This window comes from Giraffa tippelskirchi, chromosome 1, assembly GCF_054371585.1.
Source record: "Giraffa tippelskirchi isolate mGirTip1 chromosome 1, T2T-mGirTip1v1.2.pri, whole genome shotgun sequence".
In the NCBI taxonomy this organism is placed as follows: Eukaryota; Metazoa; Chordata; class Mammalia; order Artiodactyla; family Giraffidae; genus Giraffa; species Giraffa tippelskirchi.
The window spans coordinates 203948457-203974729 of NC_137275.1; the positions used below are offsets into that span (position 1 = coordinate 203948457).

The 26273-nt window shown below is 50.1% G+C and overlaps 1 long non-coding RNA gene across 2 annotated transcripts in view; it reads right to left on the bottom strand.

The window, feature by feature from the left end:
* The window catches only part of LOC145538948 (uncharacterized), a 170081-nt gene that overhangs the window by 95927 nt on the left and 47881 nt on the right, over nucleotides 1-26273 (bottom strand). The window contains exons 7-8 of one of the 2 annotated variants that reach the window (XR_014077355.1): nucleotides 23532-26159; nucleotides 17637-18087 (exon numbers count right to left, since the gene is read on the bottom strand). This is a non-coding gene — a long non-coding RNA (uncharacterized LOC145538948). Of the gene's footprint in view, nucleotides 1-17636; nucleotides 18088-23531; nucleotides 26160-26273 lie in introns of those variants that run through there. The other variant, XR_014077352.1, reaches the window with a different exon arrangement.

Sequence of the window (26273 nt, forward strand, 5' to 3'; positions counted from 1 at the left end):
AATTACACCTCTCCCACCTTCTTCCCTATCCTCCCCTTGTCACTTATTTTACTTGGACATTGACAAAGTATTAACATTTACATTTTACTTTGGTGAAAAATAAGTTACCACTTCTGTATTTATTATTTCTAGCAATTAAGAACCAACAAGCACATTTGCATTATCATAACTATAAAACTGGGATTTTCCTGGCCATCCAGTGGCTAAGACTCCACACACCCAATACAGGGGACCCAGGTTCTATCCCTGGTCAGAAAACTAGATCCCACATGCCACAGCTAAGACACTGTTAGGTTCTGTGCTGAACAGGGCTGCCTTTGAGTGGAGGGCCTTCTCTGCAGAGCACATCTCACTCTGCAGGCTGGAGACAATATTCCTAATATCAAGGTCAAGTTCTCAGTTCTTACAGTTCGTTTATGGCTTCATTTCGTGCCCCTTTTTCATTTGTCTCATAATTGTACTGCAACTTACTCCAGAAGCCTCCTGCTTTATTCTGATTTTAGTTACCTGTTTTTCTTCTTGTGATAAGAGCCTTGATTATTGTCTCAAAACTGTTCCAGGCTCAGAAACACAATATCTCATCTACTGGACCCTTTTCCTCAAGGACATTTCTTTCTAAGGTTTTATCATTCAAGGATCCTTCGACTAAGCTTTGCTTGAGAGATGCAGGCTGCCAGGGCTGTGCCCTGTGCGGAAAGGCGGTTCCTTTCAGAGGAGCTCCATGGAGGAGAGGGGCCTGGCATCTGCAGGGAGTAGTCTCATTCTGTGCTTGGAGAGGAATGCTCATTTCCTGAGGACTTCTCCAGCTCCAGAAGCGCTCACCTTCCTTTGCATCCAAGATCTTTCTCAGCAGCTTCCTGGAAAGCACAGAGGGCTGAGACCAAGGTCACATGAGCTCGCACTTGACCTCTCTCTACCTGGCACACCCCGCAGACTCAGCAGGATCCAGGAGCATCCAGAAGCCCTGCTCCTGACAGGCCTTGCACCCGTGCCTGACCCGTATGGTCACCTGGGAGGGGACAGCCTTGGGCAAGGGCAGCAACGGCAGCAAAGGTGAGGCTGTGGTCGTGACAGCTGAAGGCCGTCTGCTGACTGTCTTCCCTGCAGCTGGGGCAGCAAGTCCTTCCCTCAGGGAAGACTGGGAGCACACCTCTGGATCACCATAGCTTCCAGTGCCTGGCACCACATCACAGTCACAGCAAAGGCTTCCGGGCTATCTGCATTTGTGACTTTATTCGCCAAGTGAGAATGAGGCCTGAGGAAACATGGTCACCCAGAGAACAGCTTTGCCGTGGGCCTTGGAGAAAGCTATGAGGAAAGGCCCTTGAGACAGAATCTCTCTGAGAGGTGTCCAGGTCCCAGGTCTAAAACACAGTCCCAGCACGCCCAGGTCTAACCTGCCAGCATCCACTCCACAGAGGAGGTGGACGGGAACTCCTGGAGATGGCCGGGCAAGAGGGCCAAGGGCTCCCCAAGTGAAAGTCACTCAGTCATGTCTGACTCCTTGCGACCCCACTATACAGTCCATGGAATTCTCCAAGCCAGAATCCTGGAATGAGGAACCTTTCCCTTCTCCAGGGGATCTTCCCAATCCAGGGATCGAACCCAGGTCTCCCGCATGGCAGGTGGATTCCTTACCAGCTGAGCCACCAGGGAAGCCCAAGAATACTGGAGTGGGTAGCCTATCCCTTCTCCCGTGGATCTTCCCGACCCAGAAATCGAACCGGGGTCTCCTCCATTGCAGGCAGATTCTTTACCAACTGAGCTATCAGGGAAGACCAAAGGGTTTGCTTTTTTCAGGAGGCATACAGCCCTCAGAAGTGGCACAAATCAGAATTCAAGCTTGATTCAGTACAGGACTTCTCTGGTGGTCCAGTGGTTAAGACTCCACCTGCCAGGGGATGCAGGTCAATCCCTGGTTTGGGAAGATCCCACATGCCAAGGGACAGCTAAGCCCATGTGCCACAACGACTGAAGCCTGCATGCCCTAGAGCCCATGCTCCACAACAGGAGAAGCCACCGCAATGAGAAGCCTCCACACTACAACTAGAAAGCAGCCGCCCACTCGCCACAACTGGAGAAAGTCTGCATGTAACAATGAAGGCCAAAAATAAATAAAATTTTTAAAATAAATAAAATTCACTTGAAAAGAAAAAAAAAAAAAAAACACTTGAATCTGTCCATGCAGAGTAAGAGCAAGACCACAGAAGATCCCGTGTTTGTTAAATTCCCAGAGTGGCCATGTCCCTTCATGGGAGAGAGGCAAGCAGTGGAGAAGAGGGTGACGGCTCCCTGGAGGTGATCTGCCACTCAGGAGGGAAGGGTGCTCCACGGGGGTGGCAGGCGGGGATGTCACGGTGTCCATCTGGGTGGCCAATAAGAGACTGAGCAGAGCCAGCTCCATATGAATTAATGGAATTGAGTGGAGTTAGAAGTAGGAGGAAGCAGCATGCTATCATCCTGCCAAACAATAGTCATGTTCTTGAGGCTTCTGTGGGTCTTGGTAAACAGAAAAGCATACCTCCTCCTTTTCTGTACAGATCAACAGCTAGATCTAGCACACCAGTTAGGCGGGAAATTTCATCTCAGGAGTCGCAGGAGCTCCCCCTACCCTGACCCAGACTTTACCTGAGTCTGCATTTCATACAGGATCAAGCCATAGAAAACTGCATCAGAGGCCCTAGTAGTCATGTTCCGGCACACCTGGGCTCCCAGGCCCTCTTGCTGGGTCCAGCGCTCTTCCCAGCTGGACAACCCCTCTAAGGACCTGGAGGCCTGAAGTAGAGCACCCAGACCCCATGTCCACCAAACCCCCAAGCATCACCCAGGGACAGGGCTCGGGCCGCCTGACTGGGGACATACAGACAACCCTACCCATTGGTCAGTGTCTAGGAGAGACCCCCATGTGTCCGCCACTTCCTATCTGCTGGTCTAAGTAAGTGTGGAGGAGAAAGTAAACCACAAAGGCAGAAATGTGTTTATTTCCATCTTGAAATCCCCAGGTCAGGCCAGATTTTAAAAAAAGATTTATTCTTAATGCAGGGAAATCATGCATAAAAACACTTGTACCGCATCTATCTGCCTTTTGTGTAGAATGAATGCATCACCAGGACCACAGAGCTACTCCTTGTGGTGCCTGAGAAAGGACGCCTGGCCCAGCTCCTGTGGACAGACAGCGGTCTCCAGCCATCTCCTAAGCCTGTAATCCAGGGACCCTTGCAGGACCCTAGCCAGGGTCTTGATTTATTGATGTGCAAACGGATCAATGAGGCCAGCGGCCCATTCAAGATGGGCTGATGCTCTGGAGAGACTCTCCTAAGGGAGAAGCAGATACTGACCGGCAGCCCTCATGAATAGGAGATAGATGGGCTCCAGATTGGAAACTTACGATCAGCTTGGGTCTTCCCTTGTGGTTCAGCTGGTAAAGACTCTGTCTGTAATGCGGGAGACCAGGGTTCGATCCCTGCGTTGGGAAAACCCCTAGAGAGTTCCATGGACTGTATAGTCCATGGAGTTGCAAAGAGTCGGACAAGACTGAGCAAGTTTCACTTTCACTTTCAACCTCCTCTTTGCATTTCTTGAGATAAGAGATAGTTGAGGACTTTACAGCCAACAAAGTGAAAATGAAAGTCGTTCAGTCATGTCTGACTCTTTGTGACCCCATGGACTGAATTCTCCAGGCCACAATACTGGAGTGGCTAGCCTTTCCCTTCTCCAGGGGATCTTCCTAACCCAGGGATCGAACCCAGGTTGATCCATCGCATTGCAGGCGGATTCTTCACCAGCTGAGCCACAAGGGAAGCCCACAGCCAACATAAACAGGGTAAATAGCCAGTCTTTGTCTCTTACCTCAAGGGAATAACCATGGCAAGGTCAAAGAAAGGAAAAAATAAAAAACCTATCTGACAAGGGAGACACTACACATGCACAGAAAGGCTCCTTGGAGTCAAAGTCAGAGAATAATTCCATTATCGTCTTGCTCCTCCAAGAAGCCTTCACGTCGAGATCCATCTTGGCTAGGGTGTGAGTGTACACTCCAGGGGAGGGTCCTGAGATAAATTCACCAGTGGAAGACAAAGCAAGGTGATTGGCCCGAGGCAAGAAGAAGACCTGGAAAACTGCCCCCTTGTAAAGAATTTGGGCTTCCCTGATAGCCCAGTTGGTAAAGAATCCACCTGCAATGCAGGAGACCCCAGTTCGATTCCTGAGTTGGGAAGATCTGCTGGAGAAGGGATAGGCTACCCACTCCAGTATTCTTGGGCTTCCCTGGTGGCTCACCTGGTAAAGAATCCGCCTGCAGTGCAGGAGACCTGGGTTCGATCCCTGGATTGGGAAGATCCCCAGGAGAAGGGAAAGACCACCCGCTCCAGTATTCTGGCTTGGAGAATTCCATGAATTGTATAGCCCATGGTGTCACAAAGAGTCGAATGCAACTGAGCAAGTTTCACTTTCACTTCAGAAAGAATTTAAACTTCCCAAAGGCGCGGCTCTCTCTCTGAGCTCGCCAGAATGCCTTTCCACATTTACTTTTCAATAAACTTTTTACTTTACTCTTTACCTTCTGCCTCCTCAGCTGACTTCGTTCTTGACTAGGCAAGCAAAGACTAGGGACCTTTACCCTAACTGCTGACTCCTGTGGTCTAGTGGTCAGGACTCCTGGTCTGGGAGACTAAGACCTTGCTTCCAGCTGTGGCTCACTGCAAGCTGCCTGCCGTTCACTGCTGTGCCCATCCAAAAGCACACAGGGCCTCTTCTTTGCCCTGGCTCTGGGCCTAAGCCTAAGCTCTGACACAACTTTCAGAACAGAGTGTCAGCATTTCACTCTGTCTGGAGGGCTCTAAATCACCAGGATCTGGCCTTAATCAAACAGCACAAAAGATCCACCCCTGGCATTCTCCAGACACCATCCTGTCCCTGCCAAAAGCACAGTGAAGGCCTCAGATCCACGAAGGGCCTGCCCCCCGCCCCCAGGTGGATTCTGTCCCCCAGGCTCCCTGGGACCCACCCAGTTGCCAACAGATAGACTGCCCCCGGAGGAGAACAAACCCTCTCAACTGATGCTTCATTATGCAATAACAGTAAAAATTGCCATACGAAAAAGACTTTTCTTAAAAAACAAATGTTGTGGGAAATACTGAATATTGTGCTATTGCCTTTGCCTTATGTTCAAATGCTTAATTTTTCTGGATAGAAGGGCCAGGAAAGTAACTTGACCTCTCCTGAAGAACTACTCTACCCCCCTTTTTTTCCTTAAATTCAGAACGGACGCTTTAAAAAAACTCTTTCACTGCTGAGAAACTGGAGTTAAATGTTGGCTCAGTTCCAGCATCCATTTTATCTCAGGTTCCTGATGTATTCATTTCACTTCCCACTTCTCTACTGAAGTTACCCAATTTCCTTGATTTTATTTTAACTTCTTGTGTGAGCTTCCAAGGCACCTGAAGTCCCTTTGAAAGCAGAGGAGAAACTGAAAATAAATAAGCTAAGAGGCACTTGTAAATAAACAAGCCTAGGGCATGGCATTGGTGCCCCATCAGCCAAGGAGGACTAGGAGAACCAAGACCGGGAGATACAGAAGAACTCTTGGGTCGTCTCTAAGCATCCATTAGCCGTTCAGGGAAGCATTTGCTTCTGGGTCCAGAGCAGAAGCAGTAATGGTAGGGAGTACAGAGTAGTCTATCACTCTGTAAACACCACCCTCCCCTCCATTCTAGTGTCTAAAAGAATCACAGATTCCACATATATGCATTAATATGTGATATTTATTGGAGAAGGAAATGGCAACCCACTCCAGTGTTCTTGCCTGGAGAATTCCAGGGACAGAGGAGCCTGGTGGGCTGCTGTCTATGGGGTCGCACAGAGTCGGACACGACTGAAGCAACTTAGCAGCAGCAACAGCATGTGATATTTGTTTTTCTCTTTCTGACTTACTCCACTCTGTATGACAGGTCCTAGGGCCATCCACATCTCTGCAAATGACCCAGTATCTTTCCTTTTTATGGCTTGGTAATATTTCACCGTATATATGTACCACATATTCTTCATCCATTCATCTGTCAATGGGCATTAAGTTGCTTTCATGTCCTAGCTATTGTAATAGTGCTACAATGAACACTGAGGCACGTGTATCTTAATGCATGCATGCAGAATCTAGAAAACTGGTACAGATTAACCTATCTACAGGGCAGGAATGGAGATGCAGATATAGAGAAAGGACGCATGGACACAGTGGGGAAAGGAGAGGGTGGGACGAATTAAGAGCTTAGAATTGACATATATGCACTACCATGTGTAAAACAAATAGCTAGTGGGAACCTACTGTACAGCACAGGGAGCTCAGCTGAGTGCTCTTTGGTGACCAAGAGGGGTAAGATGGGTGAGCGGTGGGGTGGCCAGGGAGGGAGGCCCAAGAGGGAGGGATATATGTATACACACAGTTGATTCACTTTGAAGTCCAGCATAAAGTAACACAACATTGTATGGCAATTATACTCCAATGAAAAACAACAACAAAAACAAGCAAAAAAGAGACAACCACAGCCGTTTTCTGATTTCTCGCAGTCTGGGAGGGCTCAGCTGGGCAGCTCTGGCATAGGCCCTCAGCAGTTGTAGCCAGGCGGTGGCCAGAACAGCTTGGGGCCGGCCAGGCCCTCATCACGTGGTCTCAGAACTCTGCCTGCGCTCACTCCTACGTCCTGGGTGTGTTTCCTCACAACATGGCGGCACAAGGTGGTAGGACTTCCTGCAGGTTGACTCAGGGCTCCAGGGAGCACGGGTCCCCAAGGTGAGCCTGGGCTCAAGGGGAGGGGATGAAGACTTCACCCCTCGATGGGAGGAGAGGTGCCACAGAACAAACAGATGGGCAGTCTTAAAACTGCCACACCCACAGCCTGGCATGCCAAGTTCTGCTGGCCCCCACCTGAGCTGGAGGTAGGCAGGCACACTTAGGCCATTTCATCCCCCGCTGCCCAGGGAGCATCTGCTGCCCAGAGAACGTGCCTCCACGGAGAGGCAGGGCTGGAGAAGAAAGAAGTGCCACACAGACCCCTCTTGGAGCCCTGCCAGCCCCTCACCCTCAGGCCAAGCATATGCCAGGCTGCTGGCTGGAATCTCTGCACCAGAGAGAAAGGGGATGCCCATGTCCCTGCTGCCCTCTCCTCCGCCGGGAGCATGTTTAGCTTTTGCTTTTCTGGGAACAATGGAAAACTAGAGTCTAATTAGCCTCTGGCTCTGAGGCTGAGAGGACAGCACAATATGTGCTTTCTCACTGAAGAAAAAAATAATGCACAGGAGCCAATTTTCCACTCTCAGACCCGTGCCTTTGTGCTGCACATGCTGGAAATAGTACCGCAGAGGCTATGCCAGTAAGAACCTTGACATTGTGAGCTGAATGAAGGTGACTGAAGGGATTTGGGTACCACGTGGGCCACAGAGAGAGCACCATACAAAAGAACCAAGCGTGCACCTCCTCGGGGGGGAGAGTCTCTGACTTCTTTGAGAGTCGCCAGGGCTTCTGCTCCGGGCCCTGTCTGTGCTGGACATCCTTGGGGCCTCTCTCTCAGCTTCCCAGGCCCCAGACAGTTCAGGCCCAGCCACACTTGCAGGCGACCCTTCTCATCCCATGCTAGAGCCAGCTTGCCTGCCCACACAGGCCACTCCCAGCATGTCCCAACACTGAGGCCCAGAGCAAAGATCTCAGCCTCTGCAATTCAGAATCCCACAACCAATGGAAAATGCAAGAGCAATGCAAGAATAGAGGCAACTTTTCTGCACCTCCCAGCCATCTCTGCCACTTCTGCGGGATACCAGGTGCTAACTTACCTATTTTGTCAGCTCCCTAAGACCTCCTGGGAAAGTCAGAGGGAGGAGAACACAGGAGCTCTGGGCCATGAACCTCAAGCCACAGATAAGATGGCTGCATTGGATCCCAGGGTGGGTGGGGAGTGTGTGCTCCGATGAGCTGCCTCCTTGACTCTGGCTCTCTTAGGGGTTCTCTGCACAGGCCCTGCACACAGGGTGTCCATGCACACATGAACCACATGCCGCTCCCACTGTCTCGCCATATGTTGTTGAGGACCGTTTCTGGGTAGAGTGGATTTCTGTCTGTTCTTTCTCTTATACCGCACAGGGATGGTGCGCCCAGCCTCTGGAAGCCATGCATGGTTCCAGGCAATGAGCAGGCAGACAGTGGGATTGTCATCCCTGCAGATCGATGGGCTATTCCTGTCCTCAACCCACAGATGAGGAAACTGAGCAGAGGAAAATAACTCCAGGTCTTCAAGTCATCTGACACTTGCCCAGCAGCCTGCCTGGCCAACTGCAAGACCACTGTTGAGTTCTGTCTTTCATGAGTTGCGGCTGTTACTTTAATATTGAGGACATGGACTCTCTCCAGGGCTATCAGCACAGCAGAGTGAAGCTTTCAGGTGGCACAAATGTCCCGGGACAGAGAGCGTTTGAATTCGAACAGACAAGGATGTACATAGAGTCCACCTAAGGAAGTTTTACTGTACTTACTGTGCTGAAGACTGCAGTCCCGCTACATCTGAACAGAGGGGCATGTCCCCCCACACTCCTTCAGGACATCTGGGCTGTAGGCGCTCTGTCCAGGGACCCCATATTAGGGCTCCCTGGGGACCCCGAGGGCTGGCAAACAGGGGTCAGCCAGCCTCACCTGCCTCCTAGGACGCCAGAAGCCAGCGCCTCACAAACAAGCCCTCCCTCCAGCCAGCATTGTCACCAGCAGCTGGTGCCTTTGTGCCGGAGTCGGCTGGTGTCCTGTGACCCACAAAAGCCCCTGACGCCCTGCATCCTTCCCTCGGCCTCTGAGAAGGATGCCAGTGTGGAGGTACCAAGAACACTGCTGCAGAGAAATGGTCCAGCTGCCTGCCAGCCCCACCCAAACCTGCTCATCACTCAAATCACCCCATCCCCATGCGCTGTCTGTGCTGGCCTTCCCCTTTCCTTAAAGTTGCCAGGGACACACGACCCCTCCTGGTGATGTAGGCAGTGCCTCTAGCATGGCACAGGGACACACAAAATGCAAGCGCAATGTATTCTCTGACATTCCAAGCCAAAGGTTTGAAGTCTCTCGGAGGAACTGAAAATGACCTTGTCAAAGTGTAGCAAAACAACTTGTTCCTTGTTGATAACTTTTCTTAATTTCTTTTTCAGTTTGGTAACCAACAGCCCCACTAACTGCCCGGTACTTAAGAGTTCAACTCCGTTTGTCTTCATAGATCACTTTCACATATATTTCATATACATGTGAGATTAAGTTTTACGTGAGATGCAAGCTCCCCCTCATCTGGACTGATGTGGACTGAATAAACATTCAGTTTATTATATACACAATATATATACACAGTTTATTACAAACGCAAACGTTTCTCCTGAAAATGCACATGTTTAAGCCCTGACCACCCATGGGATGATGGTTGGAGGTTGAGGCCTTCGGGAAGTGATCAGAGTCATGTGAGGTCATGAGGGTAGGGTCCCCATGTTGGGATTAGTGTCCTTATAGGAAGAGAAAGAGACTCGGGCTTGCTCTCTCTGCTGTGCTCATGATCACTAACTCAGACAGAATATTTGGTGGACCAGCTAAGTCATCCTGTTGTGAAACAATCCTGCTACATCATCTGACACTTTGTAACAACATATACAGCAAATAATCATTCTCCTACTACCCTATGGGCTTCCCAGGTGGGAACAGAACCCACTTGCCAATGCAGGAGATGTAAGAGTTGTAGGTTCGATCCCTAGGTCAGAAAGATCCCCTGGAGGAGGGCATGGCAATCCACTCCATCCAGTATTCTTACCTGGAGAATCCCATGGACAGAGGAGCTTGGGGGATACAGTCTGTAGAGTCTCAAAGAGTTGTACACAACTATAGTGACTTAGCAAACACACATACATACTTACCACCCTACACATTCTCAACAAAAAGCAAAAATAATACATATATGAGCCCTAGAAACCCTAAAAAGAAGAAGTGATTAAAATTCTGCTGCTACAATCTAGAGGAAAAGGTCTGTGAAAACTTCTTGTAGCGTTCTTGCTCTCCACCAGCACTAAGTCCTGCTCAGTGAGGTTTATGGGGAAACTTCTGGTTTTGCATCACCAAGACCCCTGCCTGACAAATATGCCCTGTGTCCCAACCATTAGTAACCAAGAGCACGTGCTTTCACACCGTTTTCCTTGCAGGGCCAAGTTCATTGTTGCCACGTGTGCCTTGGCCCTGAGCAAAGGTTGGGATGGGGGATTTAAAGGACACCATGTTCTCAGCATCAGCCTTTGCGTGATGAAGGCTCAGGCCTGCATCACCCCAGACCTGACCCTCCCCTCAGGACCACTCCAGCCATAGTATAAGCATGTGTCATGTCCCCGATCTTTTAAAGAACGCCAAGTCTCTGAGGCCAATCTTCCTTTGCAACCCTGAGCACACATTCAAGATACCTAAAATAGCTTTTTAAAACACAAGGTTCCTAGCTTCCCCCATGCCTGCTCCCAAGGACTCTGATGTCTGTTTTCTGGGATGGGTATTTCTTAATAATCTCCCAAGGTGATACAAATATACAAGCAGAAGTGAGAACCAAAAGAGCAAAAGTAGTTAATTTCAACTTAAACTTAGTGGCTTGTGTTGTTTAGTCACTTTAGTTGTGTTTGATTCTTTTGCAACCCCATGGAATATAGCCCACCAGGCCACCAGGCTCCTCTGTCCATGAGATTTCCTAGACAAGAATATTGGAGTGGGTTGCCATGCCCTCCTCCAGGGAATCTTCCCAACCCAGGGATCGAACCCACTTTTCCTGCATTGGAAGGCGAATTCTTTATCACTGAGCTACTAGGGAAGCCCAAACTGAGTAGGAGGGATACCAGTTTTAATGTTGGTAATGTGATAATGGCTTAAAGGATGGAGAGAGAAATGTATCAACAGAGACAGCACCTCAGAGGTGGCCGTCACCTGGGTGCACGGGGACTTCTCTGGACCTCAGGCTCCCCACGGAGCTCCACCCACTCCCACGTCTACATTAGGCAGCTAGAAGTGTTCTGTCTGTTCTCAGCCCCCAGGAGACCTTCCCACCCAGTGACCTGGCAGCCTCCCTCAGCCACAGTCACAGATGTGAAAAGGCCTCTGAATGTAAATTTCTAGTGCACCTGGGAGAGTGCTAGAGAGACCCCTGAATCTCTCTGTCCCTAATGCCTGTCTTTCTGTCTTAACATCTGTATCTGGACAGAATCTCAGACCTACAGAAAAGTGAAAACAGTACAAAAAAAGGTAGCATAGCACCTTCAACGGGGGCTTCGCAGATGTGGGCACTCAGCTATGTCCTCACCTCCCACTTTCATCCCCCCTCCCTCCCCCTTCTCCCTCTTCACCTCTCTCCTCTCCCTGTCTCTCCATCTCTGTCACTCTCATTCTCTCTCACCTTCTCCCTCCATAATACACACACGCACACACACACACACACACACACGCACAATTGCTTTCTGAATCAAGCGAGAGTCAATTCCAGGGGCAATGTCCTTTGCCCCGTATACTATTTCCTTAAAAGGCAGGCGCAACCACAGTACAATCATAAAAATCTGGAAATCAAGCCCACTCGACATTAGTATCTAATCTGCAGACCTCGCTCAGACTGCCGATTGTTTCAACAATGCCGTTTATAGCAAAGAACCAGACAGAGCGTGGGTTGCTCTAAGCTGGCTGCCTCTCTGGTGAGTCCTCAGAATTTCTCTGCCTTGGGATGTCTTGAGGATGGCCAGGCTTTGTATAAACTGTCCTTGGTGGTGTAAACGTTTCCTCAAAGGGAACTAGACTAAGCTATGCCTTTGGGGCAGAAATACTCTGGAAGTGAGGCTGCAGTGCAAACCCAAGGACCTCCATCCTCACACCCTCCACACCAGGCCTCGAGGCACCAGGGAAGCCCTACGATCATTCCTGCCACATCTTTCTTTTGGTGGCACCTGTGGCTAAGCCTTTCCTAAGGCTATGAGGATAGGCTGTGTGCTTTCTTAGGGTTAAACCCTTCTCATCGTGCAGGAAGGACCACAAGCCCCTCCAGTGGGGATGTTTCACCCTTTCATCACCGCTCACCAAGAGGAGACTGTCGGCTGGGAGTGGGACACCCCTCCTGGTGGCGACAGCCACAGTGCCCAGCATCTCCAGCAGTCATCTGTGGCTTCTTGGCTATGAAGGGTATTTAATTTAGACTGGCACACAAATTAACATCTACACAGCTTGCAGCAAAGGCCTCCTGTGGGCTCAGGCTGGAACCGTATCAGTCCAAGTGTGTGTGTTGGGGGTGGGGGGTTGGTGGGAGGGGGCGGCCGGGTGCCCTGCTGGACATTTAAGGGGCCAGGGCTTCTATGCCCGCCGGGCTGGGCCCATGATTGTTATGTAAACACAGAACTCCGCACGGGGCGGCTGGCCCATCTGCTCCAAGGCACACTTCTTGCTGCCGCGTGCGCTAATCATTTTCCGTCCTCTTAGGTGAAAACTTGGACAATGTAAGGGCTCTCAATCTCCCTTTCATTTGCAAACGAGTCATTTCAGCTAAGCGTGGCCCCCTATTCTTCTCCCACATTTGTGTTTGTGAAAAGACCCGTCTCAAATTTCTGGAGCAGGAGCAGCTGCTGCGAGGCCTCTTTTCACTCAGCCAGGCGCCCCCCACCCCAGCCCTCTGCCCCCTCCCCGCTCAGCCCTTTGTCTCCCACAGACCCAGCCCCCCCTCTGACCCCTGGCCAACTCAGAGCCTCCTCCTTTGTCAGCCTCCCCAGACAAGTTTCACCCTAAATCAAGCATTGTTTGGGCTCCTGAGGCCAGCACGTGCCCGTAGCCCCTAATCTTTTAATTTCACCCCAGGAAAAAGCAGCTGTTAGTGATACCCAGCTGTCGTGGGGCCTGCCGCCGGCCCCGGGAACAATGACAGAAGAGGAGGGAGGCGGCAGCCTGCAGTAACATGTACATCTCCCCTGGCTTTCTTCTTAGGAGTGGTGTTTTTTCTCTTTTCGCAACAGTTGGCAGCACGTGCTGTGAAATGCTAGGAAAGCCCCCCTCCCAACTCTGGTTTTGTCTAAACCCTGTTCACTGCCACACTCTGCAGTTTGCACTTGGGCTCACTGGAGGACCAAATCTTCCATTTCAGAGATCCCCAGCAGAGTGCCATGATTCCCTTGCTGCAGAAGCGAGACTCAAACAGGGAGACAGAGGCTGAACCATCACAGTGCATCCCCACGCTGGCATCTTCAGGAGCGACCACTCAGTTGCATGAATCCTTCTCGGGAGTCACAGCAATAAATCTGATGTAGGGTAAAAGTTCCCTCGTGTGTGTATGACCGGAAGATAAGATGGTCCCCTGGAAATATATACACTGAAGCCGACCAAGCTAGCCTAGTGCTCTGAAGGGGGGCTCCACAAAGGCACTTCTGGGGCTCCTCATCTGTGCACACTTAATCCTGTGGAGGGTTTCCTCTGGACACACCTGCACCCCAGCAGCCTGAGCACTGAGGAAAGAGGGCTCAGGAGACAGGCCACAGCTCCCAGGACCCTTCCCTTGTGCCCACTTGTGAAAGTGAGGATTGGAAGGACGTTCCAGAGCAGCACTACCCCATTAAGCATCCTGTGACAAATTTTGGATTTATTTCAAATAACTTCAGCATGAGTGGCCACATGTGGCCGCTGATTTCGATGTGGAGGTAGTGGAGCTCTGAACTGTGGATTCTCAAACACTGCATCATGTGCACACGGAGTGCACAGATGCCTGGTCCTTCTTCCTGGGTGTTCCATTTCTGTCTCAAGGGTGCAGCCTAAGTGCAGGGATCTTCAAAGTTCCCCAGGGGATTAGAGGGCGAACAAAGTGGGAGTTCCCGACCGTAGACCATCTTGCAGCCTGAGTCTGGCCTCTGCAGAAATGGACAGTTCATTCAGAAGGCACCTGCCTATTTAGCCATAAGTGGCTCAGTCATGTCTGACTCTTTGCGACCCTGTGGACTGTAGCCCACCAGCCGTCTCTGTCCATGGGATTCTCCAGGCAAGAATACTGAAGTGGGTGGTCATGCCCTCCTCCACGGGATCTTCCTGACCCAGGGATTGAACTCAGGTCCCCAGCATTGCAGGCAGATTCTTTACCGTTTAAGCCATCACTGAAATCTCCTTAGCCATAAACAGAGCTCTAAAAATGCAGAGGCTTTTTAGAAAGAAGCACCCAGTTTGCAGGCTCCTGACAATTGACTGAAGCTCACCATCTCCCTGGCTGCCTTCTATCCCTGAGCTACCTGCCATGGCTGAGGTTTCAGGGCTATCCCGGCTCCAAAGTTCCAAACCAACCTGTCAGTGCCAAGCGAACAAAATGTCCAGAGGTGATTGGTGCAGTCACAGGCTGGTGTGGGCCCCTTCTGCCCACTGGATCTCACCTGGTGGGGAATTGAAAGACGCCGGCAGAAACCTGACCCTAGCCAGAGCATATGGTGAGCTGCACACCTGCCTGATGCAGCACCTGCTGGGCCTCCCAGGGCTATGGGACGGCAGGCTCAGGTGCCCCAGGCCACAGGCGAGCGTCCGACTCATTTGCATCCTCGACGTGGCCACGTGCCTGGACTCCGGGCAGCTCTGACAGGGCATGTCACTGCTTTTAAATCTGGAGAAAGCCGTGCATTCAAACCACAAAGCTGTCCGATAGCCGTCTGGGATCCAGGCTTTCACCTTCACGGGCAGGCACACGCATGCACTCCTGCTTCACAACAACAACCGCTGCCCATAGATTGTATGTCATGGATTTGGAAGCTGTGGAGACTTGGGCCATTGAGAGGCCAGTGGCTGTCAAGTCAGCCCCCCTGAACTTTGTCCTGTAGCCTCCCTACAGAAGAGGATGAATCTCCCCTGGGAGAGCTGGGCACAGTGATGTATTTTATAATTCAGGATGGGGTTCTAGTAGTTTCTGTTCTCTGACATCTTTTCAGGTAAGAAAAACCTCTATTTTTTTTTAACATTTTTTTATATGGACTGTTTTTAAAGTCTTTATTGAATTTTTTTACAATATTGCTTCTGTTTCATGTTTTGGCTGCAAGGCATGTGGGATCTTAGCTTCCCAGCCAGGGATCAAACCCACACCCCTGAATTGGAAGGTGAAGTCATAACCAATGGACCACCAGGGAAGTGCCGAAATCCCTCTATTTTGGATCCATCTGTACAGCTAAGCTAAAGGGACAATAGCCACGTGTTGGAAACATTATTATCTGACACTTGTTTCTGAGGGCAGTGCCTGCACACCATGGTTACCCTCTCAGCTCCCCCCCCGCCCCCCTCCAACAGAAGAAGCAAGTTTCCTTACTGTCACAGGAGCCCTTGGTGACCTTTTGTGCCCTCGGCTGCACCAGCGAACAATAAGAAGGCCAAGTGGAAAGGGCCAATTCTGATGGCTCCTCTTCCTGCAGCAACTTTGGCCATGGAAGCAGAAAGAGTTAAACGTCAATTTAGCTCCAAGGCCCTCAAGTCACCCAGCCACCTTGCCCTGTCACCTCCCCTCTCAGGGATTGAGAGCTGGAGCCTCTAGCCCACCTCAGGCACCCAGGCCATCTGTCACAAGCACAGGGACAACCACGTGCTTGATTGAGATGGGGTTTGAAAAGACACAGAAGCCGGGACATGTGGCAACCCGGCCAGGTCCCCAGTGGAAAGGGGAGGCGTCCCATAAAATATTTCGACACTTGAGACCAGACCCGTGGCTGCCATGAAATCCAGGAGGAGCGACCCAGAGCACCAGGCCCACATGCCTGCCACCCGGCCTGCTCTTCAAGTTGGAGAGATTGAGGCCTTCCTCCAAGGCCAGCCGCCAGCGGGGGAGGAAAGGTAACAGGCAGGCGCCTTGTAAGGCCATTAGCAAAGAACAATGGGAAGCTGAAAGGGTAACCCGGTGAATAGAAGAATGAAAGTTGGCTTGTGCCAGCAGCAGCGGGGTGAGCTCGTTATGCCAGACGGCAGATGGAGGGTGGCCTGGTTGCTCGGCAGAACTCCCGGCAGGGCGGGGGAGGCAGGAGCTGACAGTGGGCGCCGAGGACCCCTCCCATCACAGCGTTGCCCTTCCTCCCAAAGCATAAGCAGTGAAGGAGAAAGCTGTGTTCTCAGCACATGAGTTTCAGCGCAACCCACTGCACACCCTCACCTGCCCTGGGAGCCTTCACAGACCCTGGGCATCTTCACTCACCTAAGACTGCCTGACACCAGCCAGCGGGGCCGCCCCAACCCTGAGCAAGCTAACCATGGGGGAGGAAGTGATCAAAGAAGCGCAGGTCCCACAGCCTTCAGCCCAAAGTTTTGCTGTTGGGTTTGCACAAGTAGCTTTCACTCAAACAAGTCATTTTTGTGTAGACATGGATGCCGAGCCCACGGAGACCCCAGAGGAGATACTGGCCGGAGAGCATGACACGAGAATGTGCACACGATGATGTCCACACAAGGGACATGTACACTGGCTGAGCACGTGAACTCCCGGGGACGTCTGAACAGCTATAGCTGAGGCACCTGGCTGCCCCAGACCTCCCTCCCACAGAAAGGAGCATCTTAAACCTGGCAACATGGAAACAATGCCTGGGTTTTGGGTGGTAGGTGGCTCAAAGTAGGAGGCTGAAATGCCTTCTCCTCCTTGTTTGCTTGTTGTCAGATCTCAGTATCCTCTTAGCTCCTGCTACCAGATGGTGGAAGAAACATTTTTGCTTCTTAGAACTGCACCACTGAGTTTCTGCTCTGTTGTAATCTCTGGGGCCGAAATGGAGCAGATGCCTAGGATCAGCTCGCTACCACGTCTGGACAACCAAAATCCTTTTCAGGGTGGGGTTTGCACTTCAGCTCCTAAGCGGGCAAGACTCCAGCTGTTTCATCAGCTTCCTCAATCTCTGTGCTGGAAAACCATTATTTCAAGAACACATTTCTGCAAGTTTCCTATCTTTATTCAGCCTGTTGCTTAAAAAGCAGTCACCCAAAATAAACGTGCGTACTGAATACACACAGAGAGCTGCCATAAAGAAGGCAAATACAGTTGACAGTTTTTCTAGATTAACGTTTAATGACCATAGATTTTTCCAGGGGGGATCCTAATAACCCATTTATCCAATAAAACTTGCCGTCATGTGCACAGGGCAATATACCCAGAAATGTTGGTGGCAAGTGTTCTGAAGAATGCAGCTGGTGGCAGCTGGCTTCTGCTCCTCAATGTTCTAATTCCGTCAGCAAAGCAATAGGGAGCAGTGTCCTTAGGGCACCTTATATCTGTGTTATGGTGATCTCCGGAGCTGCTGCAGGCAGAGCCTATGTGACTTCCGTGATGCTGGCCACCCATCAAATTCTGCCTGAAATGGTTTCATCTAGAAATCCCCTTCTTAACACTGAGTATTAAAGTAGAACATATTCTTTGAAAAAAAAATTATCAGCCACGTATATGTTAGTTGCTCAGTCGTGTCCGACTCTTTGTGAACCCATGGACTATAGCTCTGTCCATGGGATTCTCCAGGCAAGAATACTGGAGTGAGTAGCCATGCCTTTCTCCATGGGATCTTCCTGACACAGGGATCGAACCTGGGTCTCCTGCATTGCAGGCAGATTCTTTACTATGTGCGCTACCAGGGAAGACCACAAAAGATTTTTTTTTTTAAATAAATTTATTTATTTTAGTTGGGGGCTAATTACTTTACAATATTGTAGTGGTTTTTGCCATACATTGACAGAAGATTTTTAAAAAAGAAAAAATCAATCTCCTGAAAGTGATAAGAACTTTTCCAATTTGGAGAAATTCTCTTTTATGTCATCTGTATAAGTTTCCTAATGTTGCCATAACAAAGTACCACACACTGGGTGACTTACACAAGAGAAACGTATTTTCTCAAAGTTCTGGAGACTAGAAGTCTAAAACCAAGGTGTCAGCAGTATTGATTTCTTCTGAAGCTGTGAGGGAGTTCCAGGCTGTTCCCCCAGCTCCTGGTGGTCCGCTGGCAATCCATGTCATTCCTTGGCTTGTAGACTGATCACCCTAATCCCTGCCTCTATCTTCACATGGCTTCTCCTTGTGTGCATGTCTGTGTCCAGATTTCCCCCTTTTAATAAAGATGTCAGTTATATTAGGTTGGAACCCACCCTAATAACCTCATTTTATCTTGATGGCCTCTGCAAAGACCCTCTCTCTAAGTGGGATCCCATTCTAGGTACTGGGAGTGAGGACTCCAGCATGTGAATTTGGGAGGGACACAAACTGGCCCCCATCAGTCTGCTCCTGTGGCTATGTCTAGATAAGGTGTAAGACAGTGAACTGAATTAGAAATATTTCTTGTCCTGAAGACATATCCTCAAAGCCAAAGAGTTCTGGGTGAGTCTGGCCTCCAGGTGCTGTCCTAGGAGCTGCCTCCCCCCAACAAGGGAAGAGGATGTGGGGGTCACATGCTTGGAGTCATCACCTCCACCCACTCTCTACCGACGGCAGGAGAGTATAGCTCACACCTCTCAGACTCGGGAGCCCCTGGAGACTCTGATCCTTGCATACGTGCACACCGCCTTCTGCCTCACCTGCAGCCTCACCCAGCTGCTCCCACTCTCCCTCCCAGGGATCTCCAAGCTTTCTCCTCCCTGGGCCCCACAGTCATTTCTTGGCTTGTGCACATCCCAAGACAGTGCCTCCTCATTCCTCAGGGCAGCTGACAACAGGCTTCTCTTGACCTTTAACAACCACCCCCCACCTCCCATCCCTCACTCTGAGTTACCTTCCCCAGTGCGTCTGTCATCGCATCTTCCCTTGTTCACTGACTGGCTTCCTAAGGGCAGAGCACGTGGGTACCTCGGTGCTGCGTTATCTCCTGGATCTATGACAGTGCTGGGCACAAGCTAAGAAGCCAGACTGGAAGAAGGACCCACGGAGCTGTTGCCTTACCCCTACCCCTACACTTCACTTCTGTTGGTAAATGTCATTGGACGAGATACTTTTAATTAGTCTGACTTCTCCTAAGGAACTTACCTAAGTAAGTCCTACCAGATGGCAGGTCCCTTTCTAAGCACATGTCTCCTTGGAAATATCCCCCAATTTAAAAAATACCCATCATTATTACCATTGTGATCACTGTCATCATCACCATCATCACTACCACCATTATGACCATCACCTTCACTACCACCACCACCACCATTATCATCATCATCAACATCTTCATCATATTATCAAATCATCACCACACCACCACCATCTTCACCACTACCACCTTCACCACTATCATCACCCTCATCATCACCACCTTCATCATCATTATCACACCATCACCATCTTCACCATCCCCACCACCACCATCGTCATGCCACCCTCAGCATGACCATCATCACCACCACCATCACTGTCACCACTTCTTCATCATATCTAATCTTTAAAATGACCACGCCAAGTGCCATTTTAAATGCTTTATCTAAATTGACTTTATCTAATCCTCTTTATAGCCTCCCAATGCACATACTGGTATCTGTATTTTACAGATATGGAACCTGGAGCACAGAGGCATTGATTTATGCAAAGTCACACAAGCAGGAACAGACAGCTGGGATTTGAACCAAACCAGTCACACTCTGGGATCTGTGCCTTTAAGGGATATTCAAATGGGCATCGTTTGCAATAGCAAAAGCCTGGAAACAACCCAAATAATTCCTATAATGGAAGACTATGCAGCAGTGTAAATGATTGGGTGACAGGTCTATGCCTCAACATATATGAATCTCATGAGCAGATAAAAGCGAATCACAGGATTAATACAATATGAGCTTACTTGTTGAAGTTCAAAAACTGGCAAAACTCAGCAATCTATTGCCGAGCAACACTTCCATAAACAGAAAAACTTTAAACAAGATGAGATAACCATTTGCAGAATTCGGGTCAGTGGTTTCTGAAGCTAAAGTGAGAAATGAAGTGTGCATCACATTCTACTGTTAGTCGGCTACCACCCAGGCATGTGTATTTTTTATTATTGTTCTTTCTAGTGTACATATAAGTTAGATAGACTCTAGTATGTATAGTATAACTCAGAATTATTTTAAAATTCTTTTAATCTTCAGTGGGAGAAAAGAAAGTATGATAAGGAGTTTCTAGACCCTTGATTCTGGCTGCAGAATCTTTCCAGTAGGAAACCTCTCTCTCAAAATGCCTTCTGTGCCCACAAGGGAGTCACAAACCCAGAGCATTTCCCTCAACATCAGCGCCTGAGATGACTTTCCAACCCCAGGTTCCTCTGTCTCCTCAGAATGGGTAAAATGTTCTGCAAGGTGATGTTCACAATGGACCTCAGGTGATATATTTAGTTTCTGCAAAAATATATCACCTCTCGTTATTTTTGTTTAAATTAACTTAAAAGTAACTCTCAGTCGTGTCTGACTCTTGACAACCCCGTGGACTGTAGCTCACCAGGCTTCTCTGTTCATGGGATTCTCCAGATAAGAATACTGGAGCAGGTTGCCATTTCCTTCTCCAGAGGATCTTCCTGACCTGGAGATTGAACCTAGGGCTCCCATGTTGCAGGCAGATTCTTGATCATCTGAGCCACCAGCTAGGAGCACAAAAGTAACTCTTGGCCCCGTCTGTCTGAGGGTGTGGGAAACCCAATCTCAGACTCACTGGGCCTCAGGCAACCCCAAGACCTGGGTGACTCTTTCAGCCAGGACCATGGATTATCACAGGCAATGTTAGACACTCTGTAGCCCTGACTCAAGACTCAGGATCCTCCATCACCCCTGTAGGTCAGCATCCCTTACGACATTACCCATCCCTGACTCCGAACGCCGTGTGGAGGACAGCTTCTCCCTCAAAGATGCCCCATCGCTGAGGGAGGCTTCCATAAGAGCCTGAGAGGATGGGTCCAGCCTCAGGGCTCTGCTGAGAGGGGAAAGCAATCTGAGGGCCACAGGGGGACAAGACTAGCATCACATTGTGACAAACGAGTCACCTCTTCTCTAACCCTGGACACTATTGGCTCCCACGCAGACACGTTCTAAGAGCTTAAGTGTCAGCACCAGTCCCGAAGCTGGCACTTAGGTGGGCGGTGTTTTTGTCAAATGCACCCTGCTTCCAGATAGTCAAAGGGATGATCCACTTCCCTTGCCAGCCCTGAGATCTCACTCTGAGCTCTCCGTCCCTGAGAGCACCTGCAGAGTCCCCAGGTCCCTCTTTCTTCCCACCTGAGCTGCCTCGCACTCTGGGTCCCCTCTCAGCAGCTGCTGACCATTTCAGGTGCTCTTGGCCAAGGAAAGTGACGGGGGAAGAGGAGGGGGCTGGCAGCCTGGAGCTGAGAGCTCAGCCCTGGCCTCCCTGCCCCCAACCCTGCCCGCCTAGGGCAAGGGGCCATCTGCTGCTGCAGCCCAGGGGCGGCAGCTGGACCACTTTCAGCTGGCGCCCCGAGCAGGGGGCTAATCTAGGGGTGGCTTTTGACCTCAGTACCATCCTAAGGTCTGGAGAGAGTACACACATGTGCACACACACGCACACACATACACAGAGACTATGTGCCCACAAAACCCAGGTCTGACTTTTAGGTCTAGTTGTGTCAACTGGGTCTGTTTATTTTTGCAGATCTGTAATTCCTTATCAGTCATTCAAAATCCAAAAAGTTCTGAGAACTGAAAACTGTTTCGTAACTCGTTTGCAGGCAAAGGTCAACCTGAGGGGGTGGATGTGAGGCTTGATTTATCCCAGTTTCACTACAAAGTATTAAGGCATTTGCTCTCAGGGTGCTGCCCACATTTCACTGGGGTGGTGTGTAGTTCATGGCCTATACACAGCGGCAAAACTGATTCAAAATCCCAGCCTGCATGCCCAGCGAAGGGACCCAGCACCTAGGAAGGCCAGGGTCTCAGAACAACCTAACTGCTTGGTCACACTTGCTGGGTGTGCTCATCACTGGTGGGGTGAAGGGAGCTGAAGACCCACCCAGGAACTGGGAGCCAGGAACATGTCAAGTCATATTTGCTCCAAATTGCCTTTCATACAGGAGCAGGGGATGTGCACACAGGCTGGACAGAAGAACCTAGAAGACACAGATGGAGACCTCCATATGCCTCTGGGTCTCATGAATCCTGCTGACTCATTGCATTGCTGCTAAGGGCCCTTGGGGGCTGAATTCCTCATCCCAGCCCTTGGATTACCCTCCAGATGCACACACACACACAAATATATGCACATGCATACAATCATACATGGGGATTCCCTGGTGACTCAGACAGTAAACAATCTGTCTGCAATGTGGGAGACCTGAGTTGGATCCCTGGGTCAGGAAGACCCTAGGAGAACGAAATAGCTACCCATGCCAGTATTCTTGCCTGGAGAATTGCATGGACAGAGGAGCCTGGTGGACTACAATCCATGTGGTCGCAAAGAATCAGACACAACTGAGAGACTAAAACTACCATATCTACCAACACACATGTACACTAACACACGTGGGTCCACACCTTCACATACTCGTGCACACACACATGCACAGGGGCACACACATATCCTTCATATCATATTTCCCCAGGACAGCTGTCTGCTTGACTCCACAGTGGTAGCTGGCACTCATACCACTCAACTCAGAATCCTCCAGAAAATGGACATGATGGACTATCAGTGAACAAGCCTGTTTCTTCCCCAAGATTGCTTCACCAAACCTGCCAGAATTTATACAACCAAAGGGAAAACATCCAGCAAAGGGGTCTCCTGGTGGGTCCTGTGCTTATTATCAGGATCTTGTTACAAACAGTGTTGGAACTCTATCCTGGAACTGTTCCTAAACGTGGTTGTGAGTCTGCAAAGAACCCCAGCTCCTCCCACCCCTTGTCATGAGGATATGAAGCAGTCGCCCAGGTTGGGTGGTTGTTTAAGACCAGCCTGTTCCCTATGGCACACGACAGCCCTCACCTCTAAGAGAGGGACCCCAGATCAAACAGGAAGTGCTCCAGGCATCCTTAGATCTTCCTTCTGAAGCATTGGAAAGAACCTAAAGATTCAGCAGGCCTCTCAGTGCCCACTGGAAAGTGCCAGCCCACCTTTCCCCTTTTCCCATGCTACCATCTTAATGCCCTGTGTCAATACACATTCCAAACACCACTGAAAAGTCCCAGCGGAGCACACGCATCGGCCCTGGCTTGGGACCTGCCCCCCTCAGAGCCCAGGGGCTCACAAGCCTCCCTCAGACTCAGTGACAAGCGTTCACGCAGGCCCCTGATGTGACTGGGAGGGCCGCAGCCAGGGCTGGCCGGGAGGTCAGGTCAGGTCCCCTGCAGCGGGGGGAAAGCAGGGGCAGAGCGGGCCTGATGCAGGTGCAGCTGCCTTCCCAACAGGGAGGCCGCCATGGGAAGGTGGGCTGCATGGCCACTTCCGGCAGCAGTTTGACTGTGGATGGTCTGGTCAGTCTGCTCCTTTCATAAACAAATATTAGTGATTATCTCTTTACTCTTCTGAAGTTAAATAATTGGATACTATAATGTATCTACAACAAAATAATTGATAGATGATAGAAAGAGATAGAAAATAAAATACCTTGTGTGTGTATTAGTCGCTCAGTCGTGTCCAACTCTTTACGACCCCATGGACTTTAGCCCACCAGTCTCCTCTGTCCGTGGGATTTCTCAGGCAAGAATATTGGAGTGGGTTGCTCTTTTCTTCTCCAGAGGAATCTTCCTGACCCAGGGATCAAAACTGGGTCCTCTGGATTGCAGGCATTCTTTACCTTCTGAGCCACCAGAGAAGCCCATAAAATGCCTTAATGTCAATATAAAAGAAAACAAAAGAAAAATAATTTATAGTAACATCTATTTCAATAGTAAATGTGTAGGCACAACTGCTTGAGATACCATGATCAAATCCTCCAACACTTGCATCGAATGTAAAATTTCTGAGCTGCAGCATGTGCAATGCAGCCTGACAGCAGGTGTAACCTCAGTGATTCAGCTTCATGCATGGCATTGCCACTGGTGCTATGGTTTTCTGAAATTATAAGCAAAGATCAGCAAAACTCTGAGTGACACGAAGTCTAGATCTTCCCTGAACGTTTGTGGTAGTTGCATTTCCGGTAAGTCTGGGCCCTGTCCGCAAGACACCAGTAGTCCCAAGGATTGTGGCTTCAACCAAACATGCCCCTTGGAGACTCACTGCAGATCTTTCTCCGCTATGAGCCTCAGCAGCAGAGGCAAGGAGAGGGGGCAGTACAGAGCGAAGCCCTGGCACAGCATGCATCCCACTGTGATTTGCAAGGCATCAAAGCCTGAGAGGCTAAGGGAGGGCCTTCTGTAGACCCTCCGAGTTGCCTTTGCTGGCACCTAGGTCAGTGTGGCAGGAAGACCCATCCACAAAAATGTCAGCCCTAATGAGTATGTGGATTCCATCAGGGCCACCAGTTAGTCTCTGCTTCTAACACGCTGGCCCTGCCACAGCTGGTTCTGTGGGCCCTGGCCAGCTCACATGCATGGCCAGGGTCGGGGCAGGGGGATGTCCCTCATACACTGGCAAAGAATCTGTAAGTTACCCCATAAGTCCCAGCCCCCAGATCCACATATTCTAAAGTGAAAATGTTAGTTGCTCGATCATGTCCAACTCTTTGTGAACACATGGACTGTAGCCTCCTGGTTTCCTCTGTCCACAGAATTCTCCAGGAATTCTGGAATTCTCCAGGCAAGAATACTGGAGTGGGTTGACATTCCCTTCTCTAGGGGATCATCCCAACCCAGGAATCAAACCCTGGTCTCCTACACTGCAGGCAGATTCTTTACCATCTGAGCCACTAGGAAAGCTCCAAGGTTTACACTTTAGCTGACCAGGCTCAGAACCTGGAAGCTTCCTCCTTCCCTTGAGAGCCTAAGTTCCCAGTTGCAGGCTTCACATCCCTTTCAGGACATCTCTTTGTATCTTATACCAGAACCTGGTATGGGGTGGGGCTACGAACAGCAGACATCCAAGCCAGCCTGCAGGTGATGGACCACTTCTGCCCTTGCCAAGTTGCCAGACGCGGAAAGCTTTCCCAGCCTCTGTGAGATGCACCTGCCTGGTGGGAAATGCAGGAGAGATGATCCCAGCTTGCAGGGCTGCTGTGAGGATGGAACATGGCAAGGTCTGGGGAGCATTCACAGCTTGGGAACAAATGGGAACTGATGTCACCTCTGTTCACAGGTTGTGGCCAGGTTGAGCAGAGCTGGGTGACCAAGCCAAATCAGTCTAGTTGGAATCAGATGGAAGTCTCTGTCTCCTGCTCTCCATGTCCCTTGAGCTGTGACTTCCAAAGTCCATCCATCCCACAGGCTGCGCTGGACCCAGGGATGTGGGCAGACCTGCCAGAGGTGGGTGACACCCTTCCTAGGCTTTCTCCACCAGCCTTCCTTGAACTCAGGGAAATCTTAAAGCAGCACCAAGGACAAGGACCATGCCCTCTGCTTGACCTTTCTCTAGCTGTTCTCCATAGACCTCATCTATCCATCCCATCCACAACAGTCAGACCCCAAAAACACAGAGTCACTTTCCCCAGTGATAGCTAACCAGATGCCCCTGACCATCTTTTCCAGTTGCCCATTCACCTGACTCAGCTGTGAGCATCTTCCTTTTAGGAGTGCCCCCAAGTTCCCAAATTTAATCATGCGGACACAAATTCTCCCCATCCCACTGGGAAGAAAACAATCCACATGTACCCACAGTTTCTGCAGGGTCACCCAAGCAACCATAGAGAAACAAGAGGCGCTGTCTGGTCCTCAGTCCAGCAGGTGAGGATGGCTGTAAGGATGAAAGCATACCTCTAGGGTCTGTATCCTGTGGCTGTGAAAAAATGAAGTCTGTGTCTTTGTGAGCCAGGATTCGAAACTGGACTTATTGACATCTCTAACCTTATCTGAATCACTTCTCTAATGAGATCAGTATGTGGACAGACACACCGCATTCCCGGCATAACATGGGTCTCCTACCAAATACAAGATAAGCTGATAAACCAGAGATCATCCACCTTCGACCTGCTCCAGACTTTAGTATTTGTGGTAGAAACATCAGGCTTTATGGAGACTACAGACACAGGTTTAACTCAAACAAAGTGAATCAGAACTGGTTATAAAACTTCCCTGGGAGTGTTTTCTGGTCTACTTGAAGTACTTGGCCAGGGCTTACCGGCTCCAACGGCTGGTCCAACCCCTGCTGAGAGCAATCCTGAACTTGAGCAAGCAAATCCATCTCTCTGTGCCTTTAAAGAAGACTAAGAAAGTCACACACACTCATGGTTTTGGGGAGGAGGTGGGGCAGGCTGTC